The sequence below is a fragment of the Lactuca virosa genome, chromosome 8 (assembly GCF_052849685.1).
Source record: "Lactuca virosa cultivar CGN04683 chromosome 8, Lactuca_virosa_CGN04683_v6, whole genome shotgun sequence".
Taxonomy (NCBI): domain Eukaryota; kingdom Viridiplantae; phylum Streptophyta; class Magnoliopsida; order Asterales; family Asteraceae; genus Lactuca; species Lactuca virosa.
The window spans coordinates 158,982,873-159,005,330 of NC_136433.1; positions in this window are offsets into that span (position 1 = coordinate 158,982,873).

A 22,458-nucleotide genomic window follows, 5' to 3' on the forward strand; every position below is an offset into this window, starting at 1 on the left:
AAATTAATTCTCAGTTTTTACTTGTTCACATGACGAACAGTTTTTTGGCCTCTAAGAATCGGATCCGGGATCATTTACTGGTTGAACCGCCAAGTTTTCAAAACATGGTTCAAAGGTTAATTATGGTTAAGAGTGACCATCTTTTCATCGTCACACATATTATAGAGTAAATTACACAAATAGTCCATGTGGTTTGGAGTAATTTGTTTTATCCAAATCAAGAAGTTATTATACATGTCTGCATTTTCTACCATTGAATTTGCATTAGATCATGCTTTGATCCCTTTTGACACCCACATAAACTTCAATTACACTAAAATAACATGTGATTAAAATTAGACACATCCCCCTTATAGTGTCACACACACAAACACATGAGAGAGATGGTTAACGGTTTTACACCATATTAATTTGAAATTTTCATCATCTTTCAATTTTTTCTAATAATGATATTCGTGTCAATTACAAACTTAACAACTAAGTCCTTAGCCAAACTCTGTGGGAGGTGGTATGATATATTGGGTTGTGTCCTAACAAATGTGGGAGGTGGTATGATATATTGGGTTGTGTCCTAACAAATTCAATGAATATTGCACATGATTAATTTCCTAATGATGCTATGTCTAATGTCTAAATATTTAGATTTATTATTATATACTTGGTTATGTACCTTGGCTAAAGTAGTTGTGCGAATGGAATCTCAAACACTAAATCCTTTCATATATATATATTTTTCATTTTGTTCGTAACAGTTAACACAACAAACTCAAATTTCATTGTTGAATTGGTGATACAAGTTTTTGTCTTGGACCACCACTACCATTGTAACAAGCTATGCCCCTTGACCCCGTCCTTTGTAGTGTCTGCGACTTAGATAGTGTTTGTTTTTTGTCTGCAGATCTGCGTGGCCTCTTCTGTCTGCGCCGCGCAGACCACGCGCAGACATTAGCTTTCGCAGACTGTTTGTTTTTTTGAAGACTGCAGACCTAAAAATGTCTGCGCGCCCTCTTCTTGGCGCAGATGTGGACCAGAGTCTTCAGACATCTTCTAGCCTAAAAAAACATATATATCTTTATTTTTTTTAAGTTTTTTTTTTAATTTATATTTTTTCCAACTTTATTAATGATAAACAATTTGAAAAAAAAATTACAAAAATTAAAAAAAAAAAAACGTTCGACGATATAAACATGATATTTTTAACAAATTTATAAATAAAGATTTATTACAATAATAGTCGTTGTAGTTGTTTATATAAATATGAAAAAAAATCATAATATATTCTTATATTTTTTTGCCAACTTTTGTAAAACATTATTTAATACAGTATCATCAATTTCTCGAGAAAATATTTATGGTACGTTTTTAATGGATTTAATTGAAAAAATTGAAGTTTATTTCCATCCATTTATGTATGAAATTCTTTTATCACTAATTATAATGTTTAGTTATAACTTTGCAACCAAAGTTGTTGATTTTTATCAAATATATATGTTAATTCATACCATTTTTATTTTTATTTTTTATACAATAATACATAAAAGTTGATCTAGATTCATTAATTATTTATAACAAAGTCATAAAAATATTAAAAAATCACTTTGAAGTTTAAAAAAATAAGTTTATTTAGATTTCAGTTTATTTTAGTAGCCCGCAGATGTTAAAAAACAAACAGTCTTCTTTTTTCAGACTGCATACGTTTGGTCCACATCTTCTACTGCAGAGGTCTACAGATGTGGTCCGCATACTGCAGACATTTTGTCTCAAAAAAAACAAACAGCACCTTATACACTTCATGCAACCGAACTTGAATTATATCACATATTGATCCATTTTGGCACTCATATAAATCCAATCACACTAAAATGAAATGTGACACTAAAACCGATGACACAAACAACTACAACAACGATAAATATATCACAACACGCTTACTTCCCATCCATGTTCATCACTCATGACTCATATTGTAACATTACAAACCAAAGCACTAAACGCTACAAATAAGCTTTATATATATTTTAAATCATGACGAAAATTATTAATAGCCAAAATTCTAAGGCTTGCAAATACAACCTACTCAAACCTCTCAGTTTTCAAATTAAGGCCCACATGAATACATGGTTGCCTAATGTGGTTCAGAACTCCAGATCCACTTACAGCCCAAGAAAACTACTGATTACAGTTTTATATTTAAGAAATATTTGTTTTTTTTTTCTTTTACTAAACAAAACCTTCTCTTGTCATGAACTTCAATTTTCATTTTTGTTGCATCAAAAACTTCTTTTGATTTTCAAAATTTTAAAACGTAAATTTGGATTGAAGTTGTCAATCTTTTCCAAGTCACGTCCAACTACTACAAAATCCATAAAAAAAAAATCCAAAAAGGGAATTCAAATTTAGCTTCATTTATTATCTTTTTAAATCGGCTAAACTAACATAAACTAACAAAAAAAAAGGCATAAATATATGATCAATCAAAATTCAAAATTGCTTCGAGGGTCTATAATTCCCTCAATACTTCCAATATATGTACATTATTGCACCTTTTGAACAACGATCAAGATCTTACCAAAATGAAGCATTTTCGTATAGAAGATATCAAATAAAATTTACGTATTCTAGAAAAATATTTCATAAATAATGTACCGAAAGTAAGTTATAAATTCGTTGATTTTTTTCATCTTTCCTTTAGAATAACGCCGAAAATGATACCAACCCATGAAGTGATACACGATCTGTTGGACAGTAGACTAATTCTCATGATTTCTTTTCCATTATGCATGTTGCCACGTTTCCCTTTTCTTAGAAATATTATGCTAACTATTTCCTTCCAGTAACTTTGCACGTTTTCAATTCCTAGTTAGTTGCAATCTTTTCTTTAAATGCCTTGTAATTTGCATTGGATAATATAGCAGAAAATTGTCTCAATTATCAGTTGTTTTGTTTATTTATCTCGTATCTTCTATCTCTCGTATCTATTTCTACAGGGGACTCGCCATCCATAATTTGGCTGTATCAATTGGTGCTTTCATCATCGTCTCAATGCCTCCAAAAACTGAGTCCGGCTCCACCTCCGACAACCCCAAGGCCACCCCCGACAACCCCAATGTCGTCGTCAATGATCAATTGCAGATTTTGATCCACCTTGCCACCGCCACCAACCACCGCCTAGACACCATCACCACTCATCTTGTTGCACAATCCGACACCATGAACAACATTGTCAAACTCCTCGCTGCCAACAACAACCGGCCGCCGCCACCGCCGCCTAATACTCACCCACGCCCACCAAAAATATATCTCCCCAACTTTGACGGATCAAACCCGCTTGATTGGGTGTTCCAAGCGGAAAATTACTTTACCTATTATGCTATCCCACCAAACCAACGACTTGCCCTTTCCGTGTTTTACTTTACTGGTGATGCACTCAGTTGGTACAAACATATGTCCAACAACAACCTCCTTGGCACATGGGCTGAATTTACGCGTGCACTTGAAACCCGCTTCGGTCCAACTACCTACGAGAACCACCAAGCTACACTTTTCAAGCTCCAGCAAGTCTCCACAGTTGCCGCCTACCAATCGGAATTTGAGAAGATTAGTAATTGTGTCGTTGGTTTATCTCCACAAGCATTACGTGATTGTTTCTTCTCCGGGCTTCGCCCCGATATTCAGGCTGAACTTGCCCTTCATGGCCCCCAAACTCTCCACCAAACTTACGGCCTCGCGAAGCTAATAGAAGATAAACTTCATGCTCAACTTTCGTCTTCCGATGATTCCTTTGAGCCTTCCCCAACGAAACAACCATTATTGCCCACCCCTCCACCGCCTCCCCCAACACTTCCAATCAAACGTTTAAGCCCCACCAAGATGCAGAAACGGCGGTCCGAAGGTCTTTGCTACAATTGCCCAGCAAAATACCAACCGGGTCACCAATGCAACCCACCTAAATTCCTCCTGCTTCAATCCGAAACCGAACCTCCATGGACCCTGACCACACAATGTGATCTCAGCCTTGAGGACAAGGCTAATTTTTAGGGCGGGAGTATTGATACCAACCCATGAAGTGATACACGATCTGTTGGACAGTAGACTAATTCTCATGATTTCTTTTCCATTATGCATGTTGCCACGTTTCCCTTTTCTTAGGAATATTATGCTAACTATTTCCTTCCAGTAACTTTGCACATTTTCAATTCCTAGTTAGTTGCAATCTTTTCTTTAAATGCCTTGTAATTTGCATTGGATAATATAGCAGAAAATTGTCTCAATTATCAGTTGTTTAGTTGTTTATTTATCTCGTATCTTCTATCTCTCGTATCTATTTCTACAGGGGACTCGCCATCCATAATTTGGCTGTATCAGAAAATCAATTCATGTATTTGGAATCAACAAATATTCATAATTTAATTGACTAGATTAATTTATTGGTATATAGCCAAAAATTAATGGTGAGGGCTTAGGAATGCAATTTTTCAATAATTAAAGAATTGTGCATATTTTATAATACATTTTTTTAAACTGGGCATTAAATAAAAAACTAGTAAATTAATATTCAAAGTTTTAGGTCGATTACTCAACTAACCAACTAACCATCTCTTTATACTAATACAAGTTAAAACTTTAATTAAATAGGATACATAACTAATACAAATACGTAATCTAAAAATAAATACCAAAAGTGTTTCATGTTAGTAGGTTTACGACAATTCAACTTTACGAGTGTCCAATTTCATTTCGGTATCAAAAATTGAAGACAAAACTGCACAAATGGTCGGTTTGTTGAAAATTGTCACTGCCAGTCCGGCACCACAGGTCCAAAGTTTTCAATTTGTTGCAAGTTTGGTCCAAAGGGTTAACCTCCGTCTATTCCCCCGTTAAGGTTTGTTTGACTTGTCAAATTGGGGGTATTTTGGTCATTTCCTATTTATTCCCCTTTATTTTATATTAATAAATGAGAGTACGTATCTAATTAGCGACATACAGATAATATCGAGCCTCCTTTGCATTTATACTCCTAAATAACTGTTAGTCGATTCAATTTCCCTCGTCATTAACTAAGGATCAAGAACCCTAATATGATTACCAAGGTTCGGAGCTTCGATCAGGCGAGTTTCGTAGTAAATGCATATACCAATGTGGTACTTAAGGTTGTCAAACACGTCATTCAACCCAAGGGTGGTATATGATACATAATTTTGTTTTTGCTCATTTACTTGCTTTTTTTGTGAAATCATCCCTTTTGAAATTTGTTTTTTGCTCTTGTCTTGAAGATGGACACCCTACATTGTTTACCATCAAGCTACATCATGGAGGCGAGTTCACAAAGTTTCCAGATGTCAACTACATTGATAGTACTGTGTCATATGTTGATATGGTGGATATAGAAGAGTTTTCTGTTCACAGCACGGATGCCATTATGAAAGGGTTAGGGTTAGGATACTCAGTTCCTCCAGTTATCTACTATCATTTTCGAGTGTAACATCCCAAAAATACGGATAAAATTTTGTTTTAATTTCATTCAAATCACGTGACACTAATATCAAAATAGTCAAAAGAGTATCATAGTAACATGTTATCAGAGTACAAATTCCCAAAATCACTAAGTGAGAAAAACATAGGGTGATGCAGTGCGATCAAGCCGGGCCCTACCCCTTCGAATTAAGTTCTATGTCAAACAAATCAGAAATCGGGAAACAAACTGTTGGACAATGAGTATAACTTTATTCCATGTTTTTGTCCACACGATATCTTGAAGAACATAGGATTATATGATCACTTATCTAAAGGACGAGTCATTGACTAGATCAGAGTTAGAAAGCGATTTTGAGAGCTACGATTGCTAATCGGATTTTGAAGTTGCATTGGCAGTTATAGTTATTAGACGTATCCAAGTGGGAGACTGTTGGATTAGGTGTCTAAGCCCATAACTATAATTGGTATGTACTTGACCCGATAGTAGCATGGTCCTTTTGGGTTGCCTTCACCAGAGCAATTCGATAGGATGGATATTTGAGAAAGACGTTATTTGTGATTTATTAATATATTATATGAATAATATATTAATTGAGAAATCATATTATTTAATTGGTATTGATCAAGAATTAATTTAGTGATCAAAAGAGACTGATTAAATTTACAAGGACTGATTTGGTAAATCAGTGATACTTATAGTTTGGGCTAATGATTCATGTTGATTAGGCATGGACTAAACCTATATGAGAGTCCATTAGGTTTTAGTCCTAAGGGCCATCAAATATGAAGAGTCATGGTGAATTAGGGTTTACATGTAAGAAACCCTAGGAATTCCACACTATAAAAGTAACCCCTGGCACCCTAGAATCGGCCACAAGTATTCCAAGGTGAAACCCTAGCCTATTTGTGCTTCCTAACCTCTCTCTCATAAGCCTCCTTTTGCATTTGGTGTTTGTGACTCATTTGAGGCATCACATTTGAGGTGCTTAGCTCTTGAAAGGCAAGGTTCTACAAGCTACAACAAAGAGGTATTCATCTAACTAGTTTTATGTTGTATATCTCCAACTGCATGCTAGCTAGGGTGTATGCTTTGGATGAAATGAAATTGCATGTATAACTTGAGAAAACTTAGATCCAAAGCATCTAGGGTTGTATGTGCACCATAGGATTGTTATAGTGCTCAAAACCCTTCAGTGGTATCAGAGCCTCGGGTGTTTTTTGTTATATTGATGCAATGGTATTGTTTTCAAAGTTGGAAAAACTTCATTTTGGCCTCTGACTGCTGGACTCGACGAGTCCCATGAGGGAACTCGACGAGTGGGTCCAACTCGACGAGTCCATTCCATGAACTCGACGAGTTGGATCATCTGCTTGCAGATTTTCGAGTTTCTTGGCCAGTTTTGGATTAGGATCATTACCACAAACTATTTTGACTGTTAAAATTCGATTTTTGTTATAAAGTAATGATTATCCTCATCCAATTGAATGATGATTGTCAAATTTTAAGATAACTACTTGATTTTGTGAAAAACTAATTATTTGTAGAATTTGATTTGAATTATCTTGCTATATGAAATTAGATTAGGTCAATTTTGTGATGTAGTTAATTAGGGAAAAGTTCAATAGAGAACCATAATTATTGGTTCTTCAAGGAACCAAATCTTTTTTTCAATTTCTAGAGCTTATTCTTTATCGAAAAAAAAATCTAAAAATATCTAAATTCATATATTAACATTGTGAATGTGAAAAATATTTTTCAGATTCACCGTGTGAATCCGGATTCACATTGTGAATTTTCAAAGATTCACATTGTGAATTTGACGTAAAAAATAAAATAAAAAAAATCGAATTTGATATCATTGGAAAAAGGATAAAAAGTTATGAATTTCTGTATTTTTAGTTTTTTTTTTGATAAAAAATAAGTTCTAAAAGTTGAAAAAAAGATTGGTTCCTTGGTTAATTATGGTTCTCTATTGAACCTCACCCTAGTTAATTATATGATTAAGTTAATTGTTTTCAAATTGATTCAAGGGTTTTGAAAAGTTTCAAAACTTGCCCTCAAGTTTTGGAATTTAAAAAATTGATTAAAAGGTTTTAATTTTTGAAATATTTAAATTCTAAACCCTAGAGTTTTAAAAGTGTAAAATTCAACCCTTATACTATTATAATATTAAAAGCTTAATATATATATATATATATATATATATATATATATATATATATATATATATATATATATATATATATATAACAGTCAATCTTACCGTTAGTAGGCCTCATTCACGAAGCTGGTCTATAAGGGGGGTATAAGGAAATTGCCTATAAAATGGCGATTGAATGGGTGTCCACTCTCACCCACCGCTCCCTTGACTAGTGGAGGGTCGTTAGCCGAACGGGTAGGATAGGACATTAATTCTCATTAAAAAGTATAATGATAATTATAAAAGTAACTAAATATTTTTCATAAAATTCTCAATCTTAGTTACTTTAGGAAAAATGTGAAAATGGTGCTATTCCATGAGATTGCACTTTGCACCTTGCCAAGTCGTTAGTGGAGCGTGTGTGGTTTACCGGCACACTAACTTGGACTAAAAAAGGTGGCAAAGGGTAGCTCGATGTTTGTCATAGATCAATGGAGCGTATGTGGTTAACCAGCACATTGATTAGGTGATAAATGACATCAAGAGTACCAAGCACATTTGCATGGTTATTCACACCTTGTTTGTGATCCTCGGTATCCCAGTCACAAACTTGAAGGGCATAATCGAGATTAAACATGCCATTGAAAAGGTTCAATGAATCTCAAAGATCTAGGATTTTCATAAAACTTAATTCTTTTAAATTTTGGTTTTGGGTGGTGAAAATTGGTAGATCGTCATTTACCTCCCTTCAAATAATTTGCAATTAGATTACAACATCCCTTTTCTAAGTTGTGAATTATTGTGTTTGGGTCCTAACCTTAATATTTCATTTGGGTGTTATATTAAGGATTTTCTATCTAATGAAACTTGTCTTTCTTTTCAGATGTCTACCTCAAACAACGCTTCAAACTCAAACTCTTCTGGCTCTTTCTCCCTCATAAACTTATGTGGGAGGGTCATTTTTGATGGGTCGAATTTCAATGACTGGATTCGTAACATCCGGATGGCCATTCGATACGAGGAAAAGGAATATGTCCTCGACAAAGAGCTAAAGGAGATTGATGAAGAAACTGCTACTACTGAGCAACTGGATGAGTATAGGGCTCATGAGAAGGACACGACAAAGGTGTCGTGCATCATGCTAGCCACTATGACTTCTAAGCTTCAGAAGTCCTACGAGAACTTCTGTCCTTTCGAGATGCACCAAGATTTGATGGAAAGGTACCATCAAAGTGCTCGACAAGAAAGGTATGAAATCATTGCCTCCATGATAACAGCAAAAATGAAGGATGGAGTGTCCATCACGGCCCATTTGCAAAAGATGCAAAGATATGTGGACCGCTTGCTAAAGTTGAATGTCAATTTCGACGAGGAGTTGGCTATTGACATTATCCTACAATCTTTGCTTTCTTGTTATGATCAGTTCCGAATGACTTATCAATATGAACAAGGAGGAAGTCACTCTAAGCAAGCTTCAAGGCCTTCTGAGAACTGCTGAAAGTTGTTTGAAAGGCAAGTATGTTGTACCCACTCCTACTGCTGCTGCCCCAGTCCTGGCAATTAGACATGGTAAAGGGAATAAAAGGAAAGCTCCTTTAAAGAGTCACAAGGGAAAGTCTCGTGATGGATCCTCTTCTAATGGATCCAAAGGTGGTTCTGCTACTCCCCCATCCAACCCAAAGGAAGCAGAGTGCTTCCATTGTCATGAAAAGGGGAATTGGAAACGAAGCTGCCCTAAATACTTGCAGGACATCAAGGATGGGAAGATAAAGCTCACCTTTGCAGGTATTTACACTATTCAATCTAACAACTCATCACATGCTCATTCTTGGGTCCTTGATACATGATGTGGTTTTCATATTTGTTCTGATTTGCAGGGTCTAAAAAGAAGTTGGGATGTGGAGCATGGGAAGATGAACTTGATCATGGGGAATAGGAAAGCGTCGCCTGTCACCAAGATTGGATTTTATTCTTTATTGCTTAGAAATGAGTTAGGGCTAGATTTGAACAATTGTTGCTACTCGTCTGATATGGCGAGAAACATTATTTCTTTTCATGGTTTGTAAAAACAAGGTTTTAGATTTTCATTTAACAATGAAATTGGTTCTATTTATACTTTTTATAATGATAAATTTTATTTTGAAGCATTGCCTTGTAATGGTGTATATGAAACTGTGATGGTTGTAGACAACTTAGGAAATAATGTATTGCATATTGATTCGTCCAATGGCTTGGACAAAGCATGCTTGTGACAATGTCGTCTTGGACATGTCAACAAGAAGCGCATAGCCCAACTCCAAAAGGATGGAGTGTTGGAGTCATTTGACTTAAATTCGGATGACACGTGCGAATCTTGTTTGCTTGGAAAGATGACCAAGTCACCTTTCACTAGTACTTGTGAAAGAGGTGAGGGTTTGTTGGATCTCATATACACAGATGTGTGTGGACCCTTCATATCCGCCACATGGGATGATAACCGCTTCTATGTAACCTTTACTGACGATTATAGCAGATAAGGATATATCTACTTAATCAAGCATAAGTCGGAAACCTTTGAAAAGTTCAAAGAGATTAAGCAAGAAGTGGAAAATCAATTGGACAGGAAGATAAAGATGCTCTTATCCGATCGATGTGGTGAGTATCTTAGTATTGAGTTCCACGACTATCTTAAGGAATGTGAAATTGTTTCACAATTGACTCCACCTAGAACAACGCAGCTGAATGGTGTGGCTGAGAGGCGCAATCGAACCTTGTTGGATATGGTTCATTCCATGATAAGTCGAGCTTCGTTACTTATCTCATTCTGGGGGTCTGCCTTAGAGACTGCCGCCCACATCCTTAATCTAGTCCCAACTAAGAAGGTTGCCAAAACACCTCACGAGATGTAGATATGGAAGGTTCCCTCGTTAGCACATATCAAGTTTTGGGGTTGTGAGGCTTTCGTAAGACGAGAGACTCACGACAAGCTCGAACCTAGTAGTGAGCGTTGTATTTTCATCGGCTACCCACAGAAATCCTTTGGATATTTTTTCTATAGACCTAGTGAGAACGTGGTCTTCGTAGCACGAAGGGGTGTCTTTCGTGAAAGAGAACTCATATGCCAAGAGGATAGTGGGAGGCAAATTGACCTTGAAGAGCTTCAAGAGTTAAGCGATGAAGGAACCTATAACACTAGCGCCCAACCTGAGGATGAGACTCCTGTTGAACCAGTTGACCGGTCCTTACCTCTGAGACGTTCCAGTAGAGTTAGTGTTCCACCTGTGTTATATGGTTTTCATATAACAAGTGAAGGTGATACGTTTATCAGTGATAGCACACTGGTAAATTTGGATGAACCTAACAACTACAAGGAAGCCATTGCAGGCCAAGAGTCTGCGAAGTGGAAAGAGGCGATGGACAACGAGATTCAGTCTATGTATGACAATCAAGTTTGGAACTTGGTTGACAATGTACCAGGTCGTAAGACGGTCGGGTGCAAGTGGATCTTCAAGAAGAAGACTGACATGGATGGGAAAGTACACACATATAAGGCACGATTGGTTGCGAAGGGCTTTACTCAACCTCCTGGAGTTGACTATGACGAGACCTTCTCACCAGTAGCAAAGATCACATCTATAAGGGTTATGCTATCCATAGCTGCGTTTCATGATTATGAAATATGGCAGGAGGATGTCAAAACCGCTTTCCTTAATGGGAAGTTAGCTGAAGATATTTACATGAGTCAGCCAGAAGGTTTTGTAGATGCGAAGTACCCTGATAGAGTGTGTAAGCTTGAGAAATCCATTTATGTATTAAAGCAAGCATCTCGCAAATGGAATCTTTGTTTCTATGAGACAGTCAAAGAGTTTGGTTTTTCGAGAAGCGAGGACGAGTCTTGCGTATATGTCAAAGCTAGTTGGAGTGTAGTTAGTTTTCTGGTATTGTATGTGGATGACATACTACTCATAGGAAATGACATTCCAACCTTGCAAGAAGTTAAGTCCTGGCTTGGGAAGTGTTTCGCTATGAAGGACCTCGGGGAAGCTGCTTACATTCTAGGGATAAGGATATTGAGAAATAGGAGTAAAAGACTAATAGGGCTTAGTCAAAGTACCTACTTGGACAAGGTGCTGAAATGTTTCAACATGGAGAATTCCAAGAAAGGAGAATTACCTATCCAGAGCAATACCAAACCGATTAAGACTCAGAGTCTAAGTACCGATGTTGAAATAGCATAAATAAGTCGAGTACCATATGCTTCCGCCATTGGCTCGATCATGTGTGCTATGACATGTACTCGCCCTGATGTGGCGTTTACTTTGAGCATGGTTAGTCGATATCAAGGGAATCCTGGTAGAACTCACTAAGAACATTCTTAAGTACCTGCAGAGGACTAAGGACTGGGTCCTTACCCTTGGTGGGAGTGATGACTTGAGAGTGACAGGGTATAGTGACATCAGCTTTCAGACTGACAAAGATAATTTCCGCTCTCAGTCCGGCTGGGTATTTACCCTAAATGGAGGAGCAGTAACATGGAAAAGTTCCAAACAGGAGACTGTAGCTGATTCAACGTGCGAATCAGAGTACATAGCAGCAAGCGAAGCGTCAAGGAGGCAATATGGCTAAAGAACTTCATCGGAGACCTTGGAGTTGTACCAGCTGTAAAGGAGCCTATGGAGATTTTCTGTGACAACGAGGGTGCGGTCGCCTTAACCAAGGAACTGAGGGATCATGGCAGATCCAGGAACATCGACAGAAAATATCACTTCATGAGACATCGAGTAGAAGAGGGGCTCCTCGTAGTGAAGAGGGTATCGTCAGAGGATAACCCAACAGATCCCCTTACGAATGGACTGAGTAGGGTCAAGCATTTGCAGCATGCTAAGAGCATTAGCCTAAGGGACGATATTAGTTTTAGTGATTAGATAGGCAGTTAGAAACTTGTAATAAATAAATGTAATTGACATTTGATGATTAAATAATAAGGGTTATTTATAAGTAAAGTTTACTGTCTTCTGTCAATTGGTTATTTTATGTTTCACCTTTTGCATGTTTTGACTTCCAGAATAATATGATTATTCGAACTATCCACAGTCGATCATACTTTGGAAGTAGGTTATGAATTTAGACTGTCATGAATTGGCTTGTAGATTGTCTAAGGTGTTTAGACATAGCAAAAGTTTGCTGCAATGTTCATGAGTGCTCCTGAAATAAGATTTGAGTATTGGATTAAACCCACACTCACATGAATCACTTCATGGAATTTATCACGAGTGATTGTGAGACGATAATATCGTATAGTCTACAAACCAAGATATATGAGTTGTTGATTACGAGTTGGTTGTGCATTGATAGTACGAAAACGCATCAGTAACTTGATGTTATAAAACGTGTTGTTGTGTATAATTTAACAAGTAATTAGTACAAGCATATAAGTCGAAGTTTATCTGTTCCTTTTATCCTAAGAGGATTAAAAGCGATATCTTGGGCCCCTCGATGATTCTGTTTTGACTTATGTGTCAGGCCCTGTCAGGACTCAATTGATGTGTTCAATTAAGTTCTATGTCAAACAAATCAGAAATCGGGAAACAATATGTTGTACAATGAGTATGACTTTATTCCATGTTTTTGTCCACACGATATCTTGAAGAACATAGGATTATATGATCACTTATCTAAAGGACGAGTCATTGACTAGATCAGAGTTAGAAAGCGATTTTGAGAGCTACGATTGCTAATCGGATTTTGAAGTTGCATTGGCAGTTATAGTTATTAGACGTATCCAAGTGGGAGACTGTTGGATTAGGTGTCTAAGCCCATAACTATAATTGGTATGTACTTGAACCGATAGTAGCATGGTCCTTTTGGGTTGCCTTCACCGGAGCAATTCGATAGGATGGATATTTGAGAAAGAGGTTATTTGTGATTTATTAATATATTATATGAATAATATATTAATTGAGAAATCATATTATTTAATTGGTATTGATCAAGAATTAATTTAGTGATCAAAAGAGACTGATTAAATTTACAAGGATTGATTTGGTAAATCAGTGATACTTATAGTTTGGGCTAATGATTCATGTTGATTAGGCATGGACTAAACCTATATGAGAGTCCATTAGGTTTTAGTCCTAAGGGCCATCAAATATGAAGAGTCATGGTGAATTAGGGTTTACATGTAAGAAACCCTAGGAATTCCACACTATAAAAGTAACCCCTAGCACCCTAGAATCGGCCACAAGTATTCCAAGGTGAAAACCTAGCCTATTTGTGCTTCCTAACCTCTCTCTCATAAGCCTCCTTTCGCATTTGGTGTTTGTGACTCATTTGAGGCATCACATTTGAGGTGCTTAGCTCTTGAAAGGCAAGGTTCTACAAGCTACAACAAAGAGGTATTCATCTAACTAGTTTTTATGTTTTATATCTCCAATTGCATGCTAGCTAGGGTGTATGCTTTGGATGAAATGAAATTGCATGTATAACTTGAGAAAACTTAGATCCAAAGCATCAAGGGTTGTATGTGCACCATAGGATTGTTATAGTGCTCAAAACCCTTCAGGATAGGGCTCAAACCATTAATTAAGTCCATTAACTCACTTGGATGGTTACTAACACTTACATGATTGAGTCTTAACCACCAAGATCCGATTTTAAGACTCAACACACTTCCAAGAGTCCAAAAGGACAGCTCAATTGGCCTGGAGTTGCTCATAATCCAAGAAACCAAGCTATGGGACCAAAAGATGCCATATTCTACCCTAAACGTAGATCTAAGCTTGTAATGATCAAGATTCAAATTTTATACCTTCAATAGGCTAGAAATGGTGCATAACCTCTGGATCTACAAGCTCATTCTTCTCCTTTGTTTCCTCCCAAAGCTCTTTCTTCTTCAAAATCACCAAAGAACACAAAATACCCAAGGTAAGCTCAAAGATGCACTCAAGAAGGCTAGGGTTCTAGATTGACACAAAAAGGGCAGTGGAGGCTTAAAGGACTTGAGCGACTTAAGGTCTTTAAATAGGGTGCAAAACCTAACAATTAGGGTTTTCCTCTGGCTTGATTACGCCCAACGTAACCATGTGTACACCTAGCGTACACTGAAGCCTCCGTGATCCGGATGTTGAGCCTGTACGCCCGGCGTACTCCTAGCGTACGCCCAACGTACTCGGCTAGGGTCAAGAAGCGCCAATCTTCTAAAGGCCATAACTTCTTCATTCTAAATCTGAATTCATCGTTCTTTATATCCACGGGAAGGTAACGAGAAGCTCTACACATCTATCAACTCTCCTTTGCCTTAAAACATTCTGAACTTAAACCCAAACTTCATAAAGGCCCAAACTAATGCTTACGGCTATGCCATTGGGCTCCAATGCAAACCGAACACTCGGTCCCCACAACCTACATTATCCATCACCAAATGGGTCTAAACCTCTCTTTCCCAAGGCCCAAAGCCTCACAATACTTGATTCTCGGGTCACGGTCCTGAATTATGGAATGACCCGAAACATGGTGTTACAACTCTCCCCCACTTAAATTAGATTTTGTCCTCGAAATCACTCCTTACTACCCTTCAGATATGCCCGATAACCTAGACGATAAACCCACAACCATGATACGAGATGAGAAGTTGACCCATACCCATAACACACTTCCATGGCCATAAATGAACCCAGCCTTAATAGGGTTCTCATGCCCTGACGACGTACCAATACTTGACCTTTTGGCGTTAACCATTGAAGAATAACCATCACTACCTTGCCCAAAGCCCGAAATCTGAAATCCTAAAACCCTGTCTAACTCCCTGATAGACAGCCCACTCTGAACACTGTCAGTAAAACTCCACTCCGTATTCCAAATTGACCATAACACCCCAACCCTTGGTTAACTTGTTGTTCCACTTGGAACATAAGCACTGACCATCCACTGCTGCAGAAAACTTCCCACTTGATAGAAGGCTTAGATAATCCTTCGAGTGAAAGACTCATCCTTACAACGGTTAGACTCAAACGAGAGTTGCACAGTAGGGTCAAATCAGTTACTCTGAGATTATTTAACCCATACAACAAGTGACTTAACATATCCACTTAATAACAAGGCGACTCCAAACACGAGTCCCAAACACTAGTACCACCTCAGGCTCATCTTGTTGACCCATAGTTACATTTCTGATGCAGCCGAGACCTCCCTGGTCTCATACTTACCAACCAATTAAATGATACACCAAATTTCCAACTGGTTGCTGAGGCGGATAGACTCACACAGTCGCACCACACGACTCTTGAACGAGGGTCTATCTTGGCAAGAGATGCCCTAGCTTGCTTGTCGTACTGGCTCCAACAGCTCTTCAAATCCAACTAATGGATAATATGACCAACCATTACATCAATGCAATAATATTTACCTTTCTATAATCGAATGCTACAAACCCAGTTGTAGTCTTATGTCACCACTGGCCTCACACAGCACACAACTTCCTTAGTTCCCAGAATATTGTGGCCTTCGCATAGTCTCACAACCTGCCCTGTTATAAACTAATCCCTACCTAGAGGAGCTACAAGCCCAACCCATAGGTTTACCCTGCTCTCAAAGCTTCTCAAGAACCAGGCGCACGCTACAAGTCATCCCACAATCTTACAACACTCCTATTCTGCCATGGTCACCGCCCATGGTCTTACCACACATCTACCATTCCAACCAAAGTCATCTTGAGTCGAACATGCATCTGACTTTATCCCAACCAGGTGTGAAGGACATGCTTCGAACCCCGAAGCCTTAATCGAACAGGAACAAGCAGAGAGGCTCTAACACCACCCTCGACCTGGATCCATCCACATACCCGCTATGCGTCACCACTGAAGTGAAATGAAACACGAATATCCTTCCTTGTGTAATACCTTAGACCAACGACTCTCCCTACTTGGTGTAACATCCCAAAAATACAACCCAAAAATTTTTGTTTGAAAACTTTACTAAACCATAATATCAAATATTAAAAGATAAAACCATGAATCATGTATCACAAAATGTCATAATAAATTTATCAAATCAAAACTAGTGTCAAGATCATATAAAAAATATCAGAGTCTAACTCCCAGGCTAAAACTGTGGTGTGTGCCATGCCATCATCCCGAGACCTTCCCTTTGCTAGCTGAAGTACCTGAAACCAAAACTGAAACTGTAAGCACGAAGCTTAGTGAGCTCCCCCAAACTACCACATACCATCCAATAACATATAAAGCACATACTGGGCCTCGCCCACTGCATCGGACCGAACTCCGGAACTGACTAGGGCCTTGCCCACTGCATCAGACCAAAGTCCGGAACTACCAGGGCCTTGCCCACTGCATTGGACCGAAGTCCGGAACTGCATCGGACCGAAGTCCGGAACTGACTGAACATAGCATAACATAATCATTGCATATAATATGAACACTTATACTGCATACTGCATCGGACCATAGTCCGGAACACATAACACATACCATGCCTGTATCACAAAGACACCAAGCATACTGAACTACTGCATCGGACTGTAGTCCGGAACTACTGCTAACTAAACAGGCCGACACTGTGGTCGTAGACCCGTTCCTACTGGAAGGAAACTCACCTCCTAAGGCTGGCTGCTGAAATGCTGCTCGGGAACTGATTGACTGCTGCTCCGGTAACTCCCCGGCTACAATTCCCAAAAGACACTTAATCAGACACTGATAACTAATCTTAGGGTAAAATGACTATTTTACCCCCTGGTCAAAGTCAACAATCCGTTGACCTGACTCGCCGAGTTGGGCCGCCAACTCGTCGAGTCCCTATCTTTCCTTCTACTCCCCTTCCCGACTCTACTCGTCGAGTTTAGCGAAGACTCGACGAGTTCTCATTCTATAATAACATCAAGTCAACCTTTACCTGACTCGCCAAGTTGTATGAACAACTCGTCGAGTCCTCCTTCATCATATGAACACGTCCAGTCTGTGACTCGCCGAGTTGTATGAACAACTCGTCGAGTCTGTTCTTACAGGTAAGGAGATTGCCTTGGACTCGCCGAGTCAGGGCGTAGACTCACCGAGTCCCTCTACACTCAGATCCATGTCTTAACTCACCGAGTCTTTACTCCACTCACTAACGGACTCGCTACAACTGAACAGGGAATCTAAGACTCGCGACCGGACTCGCCGAGTCCTTTGCATGCAGTTTCTATTCAGTCGATGCTAATCAGTTTTAGTGCATCCAATTCATAGATCTGGGCTTCTGGGACAATTTGAATATGTAAAGTTGCTAACTTTACGTGTATCTATGATGAAATGAAGCAATAACACTCAAACTTGGCTATAATGGGGGGTTACTTGTCTAGAACAAGGCCATGGCTGCCAAAAGGTGGCCTTCTTGAGCTCCTGGAACTCAAGAGAGGCTAGATTCGAGATATGACTTGATTACAAGGCTTCATCACTAGGGATTTGGGGTTTTTGAGCTCAAAACCATCAATTTGGGGACAAACTAGATCTAGCAATACAATAACCAAGATGAAAGCTTTATTACCAGAAAGGATGGCCAAAGAGGAGTATAATTTGGATCTACTTCTTCTTCCTTGAGTTCTTCTACCTTCTCCTTCTTCTTCTTGCTCAACAATGCACCAAGATTCCTTCACAAGGGCAAAAATCACTCACACACACTTCTAGGAGGCTAGGGTTTCGGGAATAAGTCTCTGAGAGGTGAAGGAGGCTGGTTTGGGGCTATAAGGACGTTTAAATAAGGTACAAACCCTAAGAATTAGGGTTTCATCCAGACTGGCAGACTTGCCGAGTCGGGAATGGACTCGTCGAGTCGCCCAACTAAGTCCACGTGTATTCCCGCTTCTACTCGATGCGTCGGGGCTACTGACTCGCCGAGTAACCCTAAGAAAGGAAATTCAAATTTTAAATTACATACCAGGAATGGGGCGTTACACTTGGACTTGACTGCACTCTCCCAAACCACAACAACTTATGAATTCCCAATCCATCTCACAACCTTACAATTCAAACTGCCAACAACCTGAGCTCACCAGAACAAACATTCCATTACTAACCAATCTTAGGGGTTGTTTGTTTTTTGGCTGCAGATCTGCGCAATCACTTTTGTCCGCGCCTCGCAGACCATGCGCATACATATGTCCTCGCAGTGTGTTTGTTTTTTAATAGTGCGCAGATCTAACAACGTCTGCGCGAGGTCTTCACCACACAGACATGGACAAACCTCTTCTAAGGTCTGCAGAAGTGCTTTTTACCTAATAAAACACAATTTTTTCTTTTCTTTTCTCTTTCACGCCTCCATTTTTCCGATAACTCCAGCCTCAATGTCTCCCACCCTCGAAGCCTCCCTGCCTCCCTCCACCACTGTTCTTATTCGTTCTTCATCTTCGATCAGAACTGTCACCCTCCTCTCAGATGACAAACGACCTCATCACCGGTCTTCGACGCCCTCATCTCCAAACAAGTATGCACCTCATGTTTCCTTTTTTCAACTATAACATGAAATTGATGTTTATTCTTGCTGGAAAACTCTTTAATGTACTGAAACATGATGTTTAATTTTGCTAAAATTGCTTTTTGTTTCTTAAAGTTGTTTTTGGATGTTGGAAATTCGAAAATATTGTTGAAAATAGCTTTTCATGCTTAAAATTCTTCTTAAATGTTGTTGAAAATCAATATTCCTTGATGTATTTTGCTGTAAATTCCATAACATTGGTGAAATCAAGCTTTTTCTTGATAAAAATATGAAAATAATGCTGAAAATATGTATAGAGTGCTGAAAATATGAAAATTGTGCTGGAACAAGTCATTATGTGCTGTTTTTTTTTTTTTGCTAAAAATACTCCTTATTGCTGAAAATAATCATTGTGTATTGTTTTTTTTCTTCCGAAATTCAATTTATTTCAGCAGCCTGCAGACATTAAAAAACAAACAGACTTTTGTTTGCAGGCTGCAGACGTTTGGTCCACCTCTTCTGCTGCAGAGGGTTGCAAATATGGTCCGCAGACTGCAGACATTTTGGTTTTAGAAAAACAAACAACACCTTAGTGATCATACACATCCCAAACCCGATGTACACTTCTCGAATCTCAACAAGCACGATAGCCCCAAGTACTTCCCATGATACATCTCCAAATCCTTAAGCCACTTCAGCTTACGGCAAAGGACTATAACCTTTGACCAGAACAGACAGGTCACCAATCCAACTATCCACTTGCCGAAGAATAGATGTACTCAAGGTTCACCAATAGATACCATTTGATTTCTGCTGTCAATCCCAAAGGCTGCGACCACCCATGCGAACAACACCTTCCCATTACTTAAGAGTGATATGTTACCACTGCTCATCTCCTACTGATAGCAACAGTCGACAACTTGAGCTTTACAATGGCTAGCTTTCCTTGACAATCCATGCCCAACGCTTATACATTCCAAGACCGGGTGATTATTCCCAATACCTCAACGAATCCCAAGATCCTAAGCATTTAGAACAATTCTAATGCGAACCTGCTACTGACCACGATATGAAGGTATAAACTTGGTAACTAATGATCTCACACCCATGATCAACCCATTCATTATTGCTTTGAAACCATGAGGAACTCCTACCTGCCCTACATCCGAACCCGACATGTCCACCTTGCTGAAACTACCAAGGATTGAATCGTCTGCTGATCCTTTCTCGCTCCATGCTTGTTTCGATGATAACCACTACCTCCCACATCGCAATCTAAATCTAGTTAACCCAAACATCTCCTAAACACGGCTATTGGCATGCAAATTGGTATATGAAGATTCTCAAGATAAAATGTCTAGACCATCATGAAGAAAACTAAAATTTATAAGTGGAGACTTAGATTGGCCACACATAGCGTCTAACACACAAACATATAATCCTAAGTACTATTAATAAGAGCATGAAGGAAGTAAATATAGCACATACATGCGAGATCAACTGAGGGAACTCGTGTCCCCTTGGCCTAGGATTGCAATGTTCGACTTCTCACCACAGGAATCTCCACCCTGTCCTTGCGACCATCCCTAATCCTTAGAGTGGCTGGAGTAGGTGTCCTCACTGCTCCTCTCCTCAACTCCAGACAATCGGCCTTCTTGTGGCCCACTTGGTTACAGTGAAAACATATCGAAATCGATTCTCGAGGGCAATCTCTACTGAAATGACCCATCTGTCCGCAACTTAAACATCTCATCCCTCTCTCCTGACAGCCTCCTGCATGTGTTCTCCCACACTTGGCTTCAACCATAATTTTTGTCTTCTTTTGCTTTGAGCTTTCACTTTTGTAACCAATGCCAATAAACCAACACTTATAATCAATTTTGCTTCCTTCATCACTTCATCTTCATGAGACTTCAGAATACCAACCATTTATGCAAGAGAATAATTATTGAATTGTTTGTGAGCTTTAACAGTTGAAACGATTGACTTCCATTCCAATCTTAAACTATTCATGAACCTCACCTTTTGTTCAATAACTTCTCTTTTCAAATGGTGTTTAAGCATACGACTTAAAAGATGATTAAATCGATTGATTGTTTGTTCAAGAGTTTCATCGGACTTTTGCTCAAAAGATTCAAATTCAGACAAAAGTGACGTTTGCAAAGAATGAGTGAGATCAACATCTCCAGAATATAATTCCTTCAATTTGACCCATATTTCTTTTGCAATCTGATATGAATTGACCAAATGAAAAGTATCTGGAGGAAGAGCAAACGTTATGATTCTTAACGCTTTCAGATTGCACATTAATTTTTCTTTCTCATCAGAAGTAATTTGAGTGTCATCAGCAACAATGGTATCATAATATGCTTGATTTCTGACTTTAGTCTTCGTCTTGGAATATTTGAATGTTTCTTTTGTGATTGCATGCCAAATGCTAGATCCACGAGTTTCAATACCTAGAACGTAATCTTCAAAATGAAGAACCCAAACTTCATAGTCTTCAGGAAATAGAATAGGAATTCTCGTTATAGAACTGATACTGCTTGGTAGGTTGAAAGTAATTGAATGTGAATCTTCTTTGACATTTTGAATCAAGTCAATGAACTTGAAATTGAGCTTTAGAATCAAATCGAAAGAATCAAACAAGGAATTAAAGATCAATTTGCAAAGAAATTTTCAAAATGCGGAATAGATCTAGAATTCGATGAACAAATCTGGAAAAACACGATGAACAAGATGAACTTCGACTAAATTGGGATTCAAAAAGGTTCAATTGATCTCTCGCTCTGATACGAATTGAAGGAATGTTTAGATTCACGTTTGAAATGATAAAGAGATTCACAAGAAAACACAAGGTAAATAAGATTTCACTTTCATTAATGAGCTAGAAGAACAATTCGATACAGGAAAGAATTTTATTCTGTCAAAAACTCTAACCCATTCCAGTAACTAATGTTCCTTTATATAGGCTTCAGAGGAACACCAAAAAGGTATCCTAAGTCAGATAGATAAACTGCGAACCTAAGAATACATAATGTGCGAATTCGGAATAAATCAATTCACACAAAGTAAAGACATAGACAATACAAAACATGCGAACTCAACGCGTTACAAATTGACACAACTTATACATTCCGAACCCTATATATATATATATATATATATATATATATATATATATATATATATATATATATATATATATATATATATATATATATATATATATATATATAGAGAGAGAGAGAGAGAGAGAGAGAGAGACCAAGGATCATTTTAGAACTCATAGTCTCCCGAGAACTAAAAGTGGAGCGTTGGATCAATTATTTGGATGGCTTAGATGATCAATGACATATTTTGTAAATATGACTATCTTTAGTGGCATATTAGGTTTCTG